The sequence below is a fragment of the Ambystoma mexicanum genome, chromosome 12 (assembly GCF_040938575.1).
Source record: "Ambystoma mexicanum isolate Mex_15411 chromosome 12, UKY_AmexF1_1, whole genome shotgun sequence".
NCBI lineage: Eukaryota > Metazoa > Chordata > Amphibia > Caudata > Ambystomatidae > Ambystoma > Ambystoma mexicanum.
Window position 1 is genome coordinate 1225222766 of NC_090936.1, and position 12226 is coordinate 1225234991.

A 12226-nucleotide genomic window follows, 5' to 3' on the forward strand; every position below is an offset into this window, starting at 1 on the left:
TATGTAACATCAATATAACTTTGCTGTACCCTTCATCGTATTATCATTTAATTATTTATAATTGGTATTTTAGATTTTAAGTTCTACAATATGATATGATATGGCTTTTATAACGCGCCTATACACAAGTGTTTCAAGGCGCGACGAGGCAAGGGAGGGGAACAGAGGTAAGACAAAGACAACGATCTTACTAGGCCAGGTGAGATTGAGATTGCGCAAGTGCATGGGAGGGGGGAAAGGGAAAAGTGCAGGGGAAAGGGGGAAGGGGGCAGTGCAATACATAGGATCAACAGCAAAACATTAATATATAAATAAAAAACAATAGGTAAAAAGTGTGGCCAGCTTGTGGCAAGTGCAGGGGTAAGTGCAGACATCATGTGTCGAGAGCTGGTAGGGGACTGTAGGGATACAGAAACAGCCCCCAAGAGAAAGGGCTGCCCGGAAGGCAGTGCAGGTGTGCAATTGGCAGGGAGGGGATCTGGGCCAGAGAACAGAGGGTAGCCAGGTGACCAGTGCAGTTTCAGTTTCAGCCAGGAGTTGAGCAGGGGATAAGAGGAGGGAAAGCAGAAGCAAAGAGGAAGGTCTTGAGGTGCTTCCGGAACCGGAGATGGTTCTCCTCAATTTTCAGAGAGGCAAGAAGGCTGTTCCAGAGGGAGGCCCCAGCCGAAGAAAGAGATCTACCACCAACTCGTTGCTTGGAGAAGCGACTGATCCTGAGGGAGTTGGAGGCGGATTAGAGAAGAGCTCGAGAAGGAAGACATTTAGGAAGGGAGAGTTGAAGGTTTTGAGGCCTCAGGCCCCAGAAGGCCTTGTGGACAAAGCAGAGGGTTTTGAACTTAATCTTCGCAGCCACTGGGAGCCAGTACAGAGATTTCAGTCCTGGAGAGATACAATCCCTGGGCTTGAGGCTGTTGCAGTAGTCCAGCCTAGAGAGAGCCAGGGCTCTGGAGACAGTGAGTTTCTGGGGAAAGGAGAGGGAATTATAAGTTACTCACCCTAGTGACTAACGTACTCTTAGTCCTTAGTCCCCTTTCCTCCATACTGCATGGGCGTTCCTTCCAAGGGACGGGAAACAGAACCTTTTTCACCAGAAAACCCTTCTTCCCCTTTAAATTTCGAGGTGCGCAGGGGTGCAGCCCAGGGAGCATGCGCTGCCCTGACCCCGACCTCTGGCGCCAAACCTCAGTCCCCATTGACGCATTGACAATAGATGTAACATTGCCTAATGACACCAGTATAATTAGGGGGGAGGTTGGTGGGACGTATGTAGGAAAGTGGACTAAGTCACTACAGTGAGTAAGACGTGCATTACTTACCATAAAAGCATTTCTGATGATTGTATCTGCTTAGATTCACATGCTGTGCATATAGTCTGACATCCAGTGGTCACTGCAGAGTATTGTATCTTGTCTTTCGAGAATCGAAAGGGGACGTCGACATGGGCGTGCCAGTAACACTATCCCTAACGTAATGTGCAGTGTACCCAAAATCCCTCACGCGTCGAGGTCCCTCCGATTGCATTGTTTCTGCCATGAGGGAGCCTATGACTATCGTGAGTGAGTACAGAAAAAGAGAGAAAGTAGTGTGTTCCTTCCTTTCGAGCGGGGGAGGAAGGGTGGGCGCATGTGAATCTAAGCAGATACAATCATCAGAAATGCTTTTACGGTAAGTAATGCATGTCTTCTGATGCTTGTTAATCTGCTTAGAATCCCATGCTGTGCATAGACTAGCGAGCAGTACCCGGAGTTGGTGGTGGGATGTGAGAAGGAACAGTAGAGAAAAGATGTCTTAGTACTGCTTGTCCCACCTGAGAATAAGACCTAGAATGAGTGTCTAGGCAATAGTGTTTTGTAAAGGTGTGTACAGAACTCCAGGTTACCGCTTTGCAAATGGACTCTACGGGAACATTTGCAATGAATGCTATGAAAGCCCCAGTGCCTCGAGTAGAATGTGCTCTAGGCTTGAAGGGCAGTTCTCTCTTAGCAAGAGTGTTACAGAGTGTGATGCATTTGACAATCCATTTAGAGATAGTAGATTTGGAGACAGGGTCTCCCTCTCTACCTGCTGCCACTGAAATGAAAAACTGTTTTGATTTTCTTGGTGGTCGAGTTCTTTCCATGTAAAACATGACTGCTCTGCGTACATCCAGTGTGTGCAGGCTTCTTTCTCCCATGTTTGTGGGGTTCTAAAAGAACGTTGGTATTTCTATGGATTGGTTCACTATAATAGGGGAGCTGCACGGGTATGCCAACACCACACAAAAACTGGGATCGTTCCTTAAACGATTAATTAGTACCTCACAGGTTTTGAAATCCCATCTGACCGCTATATGCGGACGATCCATGACAAAAGTGCTAAAGCAGTCACAGATTTGTGCATCAGTTTAGGGATATGAAAAGTCAGGTTTAAGGCAAGATGATTGCTTACTCCACAGTCACTAATAGATACCTCCTGTAATAGATAAAGCAAACGAGTGGATGCAAAGAAATAATCATTGAGCGTGCAGAGCCTCTGCTCCAGGTGTAACCGAAAGTGTCTGATGAAGGCCTAATGAGTTGGATGTCCCACGACATGAAATAATCAACCTATTTTTCACCATTGAGGACAGGGCTGCAACCTCGCATCAGTCCTGTTTAACATTTACCGACTGGGTATGGATGCTGACTGGAGTAAGAATGTTATTTTTCCGGTGAAACTAGGTCGCTTGGAGCTCAATTGGATTGGTTTTGCTGACGATCTTAGGTTTTTAGATCGTACTCCTTTTGGGCTTCAAATAAAATTGAACCTATTTTTCACTTTTGTTCAAAAGCACAATCTTCAAATTAACACGACTAAGTCCTTTATTATTTCATTTGCGGATGGAAAAAAGAAAATTGCTAGATTCAATTTGTGTCTACATGGGGTGTGTATTTTGCAGATGGCTTCAATCCGTTATATCAGTTACACTCTTGCAAATACTTACTCTATATCTGCATGGAAAGAGCTTCTCAATACAAAAGTGAAGTCATTCATCTCTCAGATGAAAATCATCAACAACAAGTTTTGTCAATTTTATGTTTTGCCTTGTCTTCAATTCTATCTTCTCAAAGTAGAACCTATATTGTTATATCTACTAGACATCTGCCTCTTGGACATGGAGGGGTTTCTGACTCGATACAGGGAGGAATGTGGAAGCAAGTTCTGAGTTTAGCACTGTCCATTCCGAATATACTTATTTTTCACGAATTGGGGATCTTACCGCTTTCAGTTAAATGGCACTGGCGCAGGTTGAATGCCTATGCGAAAATGCTTGTCCGCCGAAACCTTCTTTATATGAAGACTTGGCACTTATGCTAAGGGTGGGTTTGGTGCCATCTATGGTAATATTTGAAAAGAAAATGGAAGCAATCATGCAGTTAGCCTCAATTAAAAAGGATGATCTTGTGGCGGCTCTACCGTCTTGTAAGTGTACATTTCAGCAATATTATTGGTGCCTTATGCTAGACCAAATTGGCATGAGTAAGACCTATTATGAATACCCTATATTTTGCAGAAAATGGGGTGAGAGATCTAGCTACTTGGAGATGTTTCCATGTAATCATTCGCGCAAGACTTATATGCACTTTAAATTGAATCAATTGCTGACTAATGAAAAGACTAAATGTTGGAATCTGGAGTAGAAGAACCCAACCTTTGGACAATGTCGATTCTGTACACATACTCTTGTACTGGAAAACCTAAAGCACCTGACCATATACTGTGAGTTTTATGAACCACTTAGATATAAGATTTTAGGATTTTACCTATACCGGTCATCTTGGTTGAGCAGAGAATGTTTATGGGAAACTTGCATGTGGGGCCCCAATCAAAAGCTACTGCTCAAACTGGTTCAACTTCTGAATGTTATCCAAGCCAACTTGACTCTTAAAGAACAATCCAGCGTTGTAGTATGAGAGTGGAAAGAGTATAGAATGTGAAACTGGTTTATATAATTAACTATGATATATGTTAAAATAAGAGGTGGTTATGTTAAGGTGATAAACTAGATGTATAATGTGTATTTTATGTTGAAAGCTGAAATGTTTGATTGATATTTCTTTGTTGTTTTATGGTTTTTTATGTACTTTGTAACAATTAAGTTTTATAAAGGTTTTTTAAACAAATACAATAAAAAATAAAAAATATGGCTTGGTTCACATGGAACTTTGAAATGAATTTAGGCGCAAACCTAGGGTGAGTGCGCAGAACCACCTTATCTTTGTGAACTGTTACAAAGGGGTCTAGAACTGAGAGCGCTTGTTGTTCACTGACTCTCCTAATGGAAGTAATGGCTATTAAAAAGGCAGTTTTGTAGGTGAGATCTTTGAGACTTGCTGTATGCATGGGCTTGAAAGGAGACCCCATAAATCTAGTCAACACCACGTTTAGGTCCCATCCGGGAGCTGGGTTAGAAATGAGAGGGTGAATTATTTGTACCACTCCATGAAAGCCTTAATAACTGGTATCTTCCACCACAACACCTTTTGTTGTGATGTAGTGTAGGGTGTAAGAGCAGCTAAGTGAACTTTTAGCGAGTTAAAGACTAGGCCTGAGTCAAGTAAATGAGTCAGGTACAAAACGATATGTGTAGGAGAGCAGTCAATGGGGTTGATGCTTGTTAGGGAGAATTCTCCTTATAGGGCTAATTTCCCTCACCTAGTGAGTCCCCCAGCAGCTTTGCTGGATTTCGGGAGTTTATTTTTTCCACCTGGTAAGAGTGTACATCCTTTTTCCACTCTTACATGTGTTTTGGCCTATGTGTTTTTACTCATTCTGTGATCTTGGGCACTGGCGCACACCACTCCAGGTGCCCCTGTTCTTGTACGGGTTACACAGCACCTTTAGTATAGTAACCCAGGGTTGTCTTTAAGACTTCCCTCTGACTCCATTTCGCTGGGGCTGACTACTGTCCCCCAGAGAAAGGTAAAGTTGCCACTTTTACTTTACATAGTCATTTTTACCACAGACCCAGTACACCCCATCTTACATGGAGTACTGGAAAGGGCTAATCTGTACCCCTTTTATGTCTGTACCTCTCTGAGCATTGTTTCGCTCTTTTAACATTTAGACTTGGCTGGTGGCAGTGGTATCTACCCTAACTTTTCTACCGCGATTATATTAGATAAACGTGCTACTGTTTTTGGCTATTATATTAGCCTCGAACATAAACCCGCTTGACCAAATTGTCTTTCTTTTGGCTCCGGTTGGGTTCATTCGCCATTTCTTTTTGTTAAAGTCCTTCTTGTGTTTTGCTTTGTGCGGCAAACTAGGTTCGCCTTCTTTGTTCACCGTCTTTTGGCGGGCTTCTGCAGAGAAGCCCTCCTCTTGGCGCCTGGGTGTCTAGGTAGACTGAATGTGGGGAAGGGGTGTAGTCACCCCCTGCACAGGGTATCCTAGGAAATCCAAGTCGCACTTTGCCATTATTGGCTGAGGTGGTTGTCCCGGCTGGACAACCCCCCTGCTGCATGAATGACAGCCAGGCTGTGTGAATGGGGGTTTTGCGCATAAAAGGCAGGTCTCTTGGGCTAGAAGTCAGAGTCACCTCTAGAACTACAAGGAACCGAAGAGAAGCAGAGAGAACGATGGCTGCTGCAACTACCCCATACCGGTGAAGCCCTGCTGCAGTCCTAAGCTATCTTCCCTTCAACGACTAAGAGGAGATCCAGTCCGGAGTCTTCTTCCCTTGAGCCTGGTGGGGATAACCAGCTCATCTTCTTCAGCCAGAGATCTCCGCCGTGGTCGAAATCGCTGCACACTGCTCTAGTGGTCCGGATAGCCACCTGCTGAGCCTCTCCTGTTTTTAAGGAGCACAATTTTTTCGTTGTCTCTGCTGCCGGCTTCATCCCTGTGTGGTGCAGACCCCCTTGAGACGTCCTCCTTCACAACGAAGCTCCAGGAATCGTGGGTCTGCGGGAAACCAACAGGAACAACAGCCAGGGCACCAGCTGCATCGTTGGAATAAGGTACTGTGTTCTACTCGAGGAAACTGGGTAAATCCCTTTTCTTCATCCTCAAGGCTTGTCCTTGTCTTCCCTCCTTCTTATAACTTTTGCTTCCGAACATTGACAATATCTAAGTACTTTTGGGCTACGCTGAATCGTGAACTGTCTAACGGTGTGATCTTCGGCACAGGTCTCCGGTGTCACTTAAACCTGGCTCCGACCCTTTGACTTTTGAACTCCTGTTTCTGAGTGTTTCTCGACACTGTCTGCCTAACCTAAATATTGCCGAGATTTTTGCCTCCAACTCCCTCTGGGTATCTCAGGTGCTAAGTGTGCTTTTGCCCCGGTAGCATTTCATGTCACGGATATGCATTTATTGAGTAGACCGAACTGTCAAATAGTGAGCACAACCGTATCCGCGGTATCGTGTTTTGTTCATAACACCGGTTCATTCAAACACAGGGTACTTACCTTGAGACATACTGTACAAAGTGAATTGGTTAGTTGTAGTATATTTAACGTGTGGTTTTGTTTAAAGTTTAATAGAAGTGTTGTATTTATAACTGATGGTTTAAAAATAAATGTACTTATATTTTTTTACCTGAAACCTTGAGTCAGTGTTTGCTTGAGGCAAAGTAATTGTGGTCCCTTTGTGTAATCTCTGCTACTGCTCATATACTCTTGAGATAAGCCTGGCTGCTCTGCTACTGCTACCACTATAACTTAGTAGTACAGGCTTGCACCAAAGGTAAACTTGTATTGCCACCTGTAGTCTTAATTTTGTGTAGTGGTCCCTAAGGGCACTGCACAGGATTCTGCCTAACACTGCTCTTAGAGTTGCACCAGATAACAAAATGTTTCCACTTACTGGAATAGCAATATCGTATGTTAGGTTTTCTTGCCTCCCTGAGTATGTCCATACATCTCTGAGGGAGTTGCAGGTGCCGAACTCTATGACCTCAGGAGCCAGGCCGCTAAGTTCAATGTTTGCGGGCATGGGTGAAGTGTCTCCCCCTTGTTTTGCGACAACATGTGGTACGTGCAAGGCAGTTTCATTGGAGGAGATGGGGACATCTCCATCAGATGAGCGAACCAGGGTTGGCGCCAACATGGGAGCCACCAATATCATTGACACTGGTTCCTGGTGCATCTTGTGCACTATCTTGTTGAGTAGGGGAGTCGGGGGGGAAAACATAAACAAATTTCCCTGACCATGTGATCCAGAGTCCGTTCTCCTTGGAACAGTTCTGGGGGTACCAGGAGGCATAATCTTGGCACTGAGCGTTCTCCAGAGTTGCGAACATGTCGATCTCTGGGAAGCCCCATTCTGTGAAAACATTGGGGACGATGTCTTGGTGTAACCGCTATTCGTACTCCATGGGTAGTGGGATATCTCTGCTGAGTACGTCTGCCAGAAGATTTGAGTTCCCCTGGAACAAGTTGTGACAACAGGATCTTACATGGTCGTGGTGCTATCTGTGAGGATCAGGACCGTCTTTCTCTGCAGTTGTGTCTGGAAAGCTTTCAGTGCTTTGAATACTGCTAATAGTTCCAACAGGTTTAGGTGGTTGGATGCTATGTCTGACGATCAAACACTGTGCGCTGTCTGTTGAAGCAGGTAAGCTTCCCACCCTGCGAGAGATGTGTCTGTAGTTAGAGTGGCCTCCACTGCGGGGGTGGTGAAGGATTTCCCCTTCAAGAGGTTCTCCCTCGACCACCATCAGAGCAAGAGAACGAGGGCTGGCGAGACAACCACTAGATCGCCCCATTGTCTGCTGGCCTGACACCACTGGCTGTTGAGCCACTCCTACATTGGACGCAGGCGCAAGCGTGCGATGAACCAAATAAATGCATGACGCCATCATTCCCAACAGTCGCATAGCTTTGCATACCATCACCTCTTGACCAGCTACATATTGAGGGATTTGAAACAGCATGTTTTGGACGCTCTCGTTGGAGGGGAAGACGAGGCCGTCCTTTGTTCAAATTAGAGCCCCTAGGAACTGTTTGGCCTGGCTGGGGTCTAGGCTGGATTTCTTTTCGTTGATAGAGAATCCTAGACTGAATAAAATATCTATAGTTCTTTGGGTATTTGACAGGCAGGTTTCATAGGAATCCCCTGTTATGAGCCAGTTGTCGAGGTAAGGATAAACTGGGATGGATTGCCTGCGCAGGTGTGCTGCTGCCACTGCCAGTACCTTTGTAAATACCCTTGGTGCAGAAGCTATGCCGAAGGGCAGTACTTTGAACTGATAGTGCTTGTCTTGAATAATGAATCTGAGGTATTTTCTGTGCGCCGGCAACATTGAAATATTAAGGTATGCATCTTTCATGTCCAATGTTGCCATGTAATCCCCCTGTGTGAGCAGGGGAATTACTTCTTGCAGAGGGACCATACGAAACTTTTGGGGCTTCACAAATGTGTTCACTGGGCGCAGATCTATTACAGGGCGCATGGTGAGATCCTTTTTGGGTACCAGGAAGTACATTGAATAAATACCCTTGTTTACCTGTAGAAGAGGAACGACCTCTATGGTGCCCTTTTCCTGCAGGGTCTCAACTTCTTGTAGCAGGATTCGCAGATGTTCTGACGCCAGGCGTCTTGCTTGTGGCGGTCTGAACTGTGCGGTCCGGCTGAATTCTATTCAGTACCCGTGGGCGATGGTCTTTAGCACTCACTGGTCTGTCGTTATTCCCTCCCATGCTTGAAAACACAATGTTAGACGACCCCCGACCGGGGATGGATGGGAGGGGACCCGGAACTGTGGGTCATTTCTGGCCTGAGGCCGGGGAGCCTCGAGGGGTAGAGTTCCGGCCCCTTCCTTTACCACGTCGTTGCCCCTTTTTGGGGTATGGGGTGTTGTAGCTGCTGGTTCCTTGGGGAGAGGACCATTTATTCCCAGAGCTGTATTGATTTTGAGGGAATCGTTGCTCACGAAAGGAACGTCTATTCCCGCTCCCCCTTCTTTGTGAGGGTCTCTGGGTGATGTGATCCAGCGTCTTAAGGGTGTCATGCTCCTTTTTTGCAGTATCGAGGGCTTCATCCACTGCCTTTACGAATAAATTTGTATCCTCCACTGGTTTATTTATAAGTGAAGCTTGTGTCTCTGGCTTGAACCCAGAGTTTTTTAGCCATGTGTGCCTTTTCAGGAGGGTACCCTGAGCCAAAGACCTTCCGGTCGTTTCTGATGCATCCAAAGTATTTTTTAGCATACTTTGGTTAACTTGCCTGCCTTCTGTCACTGTTGAGAGCAGACAGGCTCACAGTGGCTCAGGGACGTCTTAAGGCCCTCCTCTAGCTTGGTCCATTGCGCATCAGCATAGCTGGTTAAAAACGTTGTATTGTTGGCGATGCGAGTGGAGTAAGCCGCCGCCGCCATGAGATTTTTCGCCAAAGCGTAAAGTCTCTTACATTCCTTGTCAGGGGGTGCCTCCCCAGTGGATAGGGGAACCCCTGGTCTTTTCCTGGTAGTTGTAACAACAAATGAATCTGGAGTAGAATGGCCCCTGATGTAGAGGGGGTCAGAAGGGGAAGGTCGAACAAGCTTTTCCACCCTCGGATTCACTGCTCTAGTAAGTGCAGGTATTAATAAAGAAGGGGCCAACATCTTTTTAATTGAATTTAGTAGAGGAATAGCTTGGCTGGCAAGAGCATTTTATTTCAAAATGTCCTCCACAAAGTCAGCCTCTGGAACAGCTTCCTAAGTAGCAATGTTGAAGTGTTCCGCTGCTTTCCTCAATATGGGATTGAAAGCCATTTGATCGTCCACCGGGGAAGCCTGTCTAGTGGGGATAGCAGGAGGGGAGTTCAGGCACAAGGCATCAGGTTTCAGAGTTACAGTAGGTGACTGCCAAGGGTGGGGATCAATGGAGTCCGGGTCTACTCCCCAACCTTCAGTGGGGACTAAATGGACCTCCTCAGAGTCAATAAACAGATCTTCATTTTGAGCCTCCTCCTCAGTGAGGTCATACATGTTTTCCTCCTCTTCCTCATCTTGAGTAGGGTCAAAGACCCTCTGGAGATTAGCCACAGTTATTTTCCTCCCTAGACCTCTTGCGTGTGGACTTCTTAGAGAGTTCCACCAATGTCTCTGGCCTGTCCATACATCCTTCAAACTTTTCTCTGGTCCAAATAGATGAACCAGAGCGTTCCAGGAGTGGAAAGGGCTAATCTAGTGGATCCTCCATCTGCAAACGTCGAGATTTTTCTTCAATGTCGAAGAAATCCCTTGAGGAGCTTCCGAAAAGTCTTTTCGGGGTTCCGACAGTTGACACGTGTCCTTTTGTTTGTCTGTAGGCCTTTCCGTATGTTCCAGCAAATCTTTCGGCCTATCCTTGGGTTTTGATGAATCCTTGTGCTTGTCCTTGGGTTTCAATGAATTTTTGGACCTTTGTTTGTGAGAATCCACCGAAATGATCCTGGCGATGCTCTCTGTAATCATTTCATCATCGGAAGGTTCTGAAGTCCGGGCCTCTGGTTGCGCGACTACTTTCGGCGGAACCGGGGCCTTTTCGGCCGTGGACGCCTTCTTCTGACACGTCTCAAAGGGATGGTGGATATTGGGTTCAGCACCCTTTGATTTAGTAGGCCCAGTCGCAAGGCGCACCTGCGGTTGAGGGGAGCCTGCCAACCCTGACGGTCGGCGGGCAGGGCCAAAGCTTTCGGTGTGCCCGTTGGCGCTATGGACCGCCTCGACTGTTTAGTCGAAGACGTCCTTGGGGTTGTGTCTTTAGTGTGGGAACATGTGTGTCTATGTCGCTAGGGTGTACATTCCCCATAGCAGGACCCGGTACAGATGACGCGGAACGAGAGTGCTCCGCCGAGAGGTCAATCGCCTCCGAATCGGAGGCTAGTTCGTCACTCATCCCCTCGTCACAATCGGCGGCTGTGGCAGCGGGAGAACCAGACTCGGCCTGCGACATTCTGTAGGCCGCCCACCACTTAACACAGCGCTCCTTCAAAGTTTTCGGGTGCAGGAGCTTGCAAGCCTCACAAACCGACTCGTTGTGATTGAGGGGTAAACACTGGTTACACCTTACTGTGTTTATCCTTCCAAGGGAATTTGGCCCTGCAACCAGGACAAAACCTAAATGGAGTCCTCTCCATAGCTGAGGAAATAAACTGTAACGAATAGACTCAGGGAACAATGAGAGAGGAAAGGGAAAGGCATCCTCAGAAAGGGAAATATCCACCCCGACCCCACTCTCCCTACTGTGTAGACCGGCCAGAAGGCCCGGCCACGTGGGTGGCAGCGCCGACCGGACCCCATCCGTCGAAGATCCGTGGAGCGTCTTCGGCAGCGAACTGGAACAGCCGTCGATGGAAGGGACAGTAGGGTAATATCGATAATTTTAATATATATTACGACCAAAGGTCGTAGAGAACAAAAGCAATTTCTCTGGACGAGCTCTGCATAAGGCAACCAGTATGCTGGGCAGAAAAAACAATCTGAGGGACCTCGACACGTGAGGGATTTTGAGTACACTACACGTCACGTTAGGGATAGTGTTACAGGCACGCACATGTCGACGTCCCCTTTCAATTCTCAAAAGACAAGATGCAATACTCAGCGGTGATCACTGGATGTCGGACTATACGCACAGCATGTGATTCTAAGCAGATTAACAAGCATCAGAATTTATAATTACTCTTACGCCCCGTCCCCTTTCCTCCATACTGGATGGGCGATTACAACTGAATGTAGCCCCAGGGTGGAGAGGAGACCCTCCTTAAGTAAATAGGTTCCTGAGAACCGCCTGTCCGAAAGCCGCATCAGATCTAGAGCTGGAATCCAAATAGTAATGCTTGCAGAAAGCCGAGGGAGTGGCCCAAGTACTGCCCTCCTTATGACTTGCCAAGGGACATGGCGCTGGAATGCGATGGCCGTTGCCTTGGACCTGACTGCGTGGGCGTGCATGTTGGCCGGAAGTGGCTTGTGCTGGCTCTCGTAAGCTTCCTTGTTGGCTGAGACCATCCAGCGGAATATAGAGGCCTTGGAGGCCTGATAGCCTGGTCTTGAGCCTCCGAAAGTGACAAACAGGGCGTCCGATTTGCAGAAGCCCTTGGTCCTGTCCAAGTAAAACATCAGGGCACGCCTGACGTCCAGGCAGTGCAGCACTCTCTGTGCTATGACTTTGGGATCGGCAAAGAACGTACGAAGGACAATTTCCTTGTTCAAGTGGAAAGCAGACAGCACCTTGGGCAGAAATGTTGGGTGTGTCCGCAGGACTGCCTTGTCCCTGGGAAAGGTAGTGTATGGTTCTGA

The 12226-nt window shown here is 46.9% G+C and overlaps 1 protein-coding gene across 1 annotated transcript in view; it reads right to left on the reverse strand.

Annotated features, from left to right (window-relative positions):
- The window catches only part of SYCP3 (synaptonemal complex protein 3), a 784994-nt gene that overhangs the window by 125490 nt on the left and 647278 nt on the right, over nt 1–12226 (reverse strand). The window lies entirely within an intron of this gene.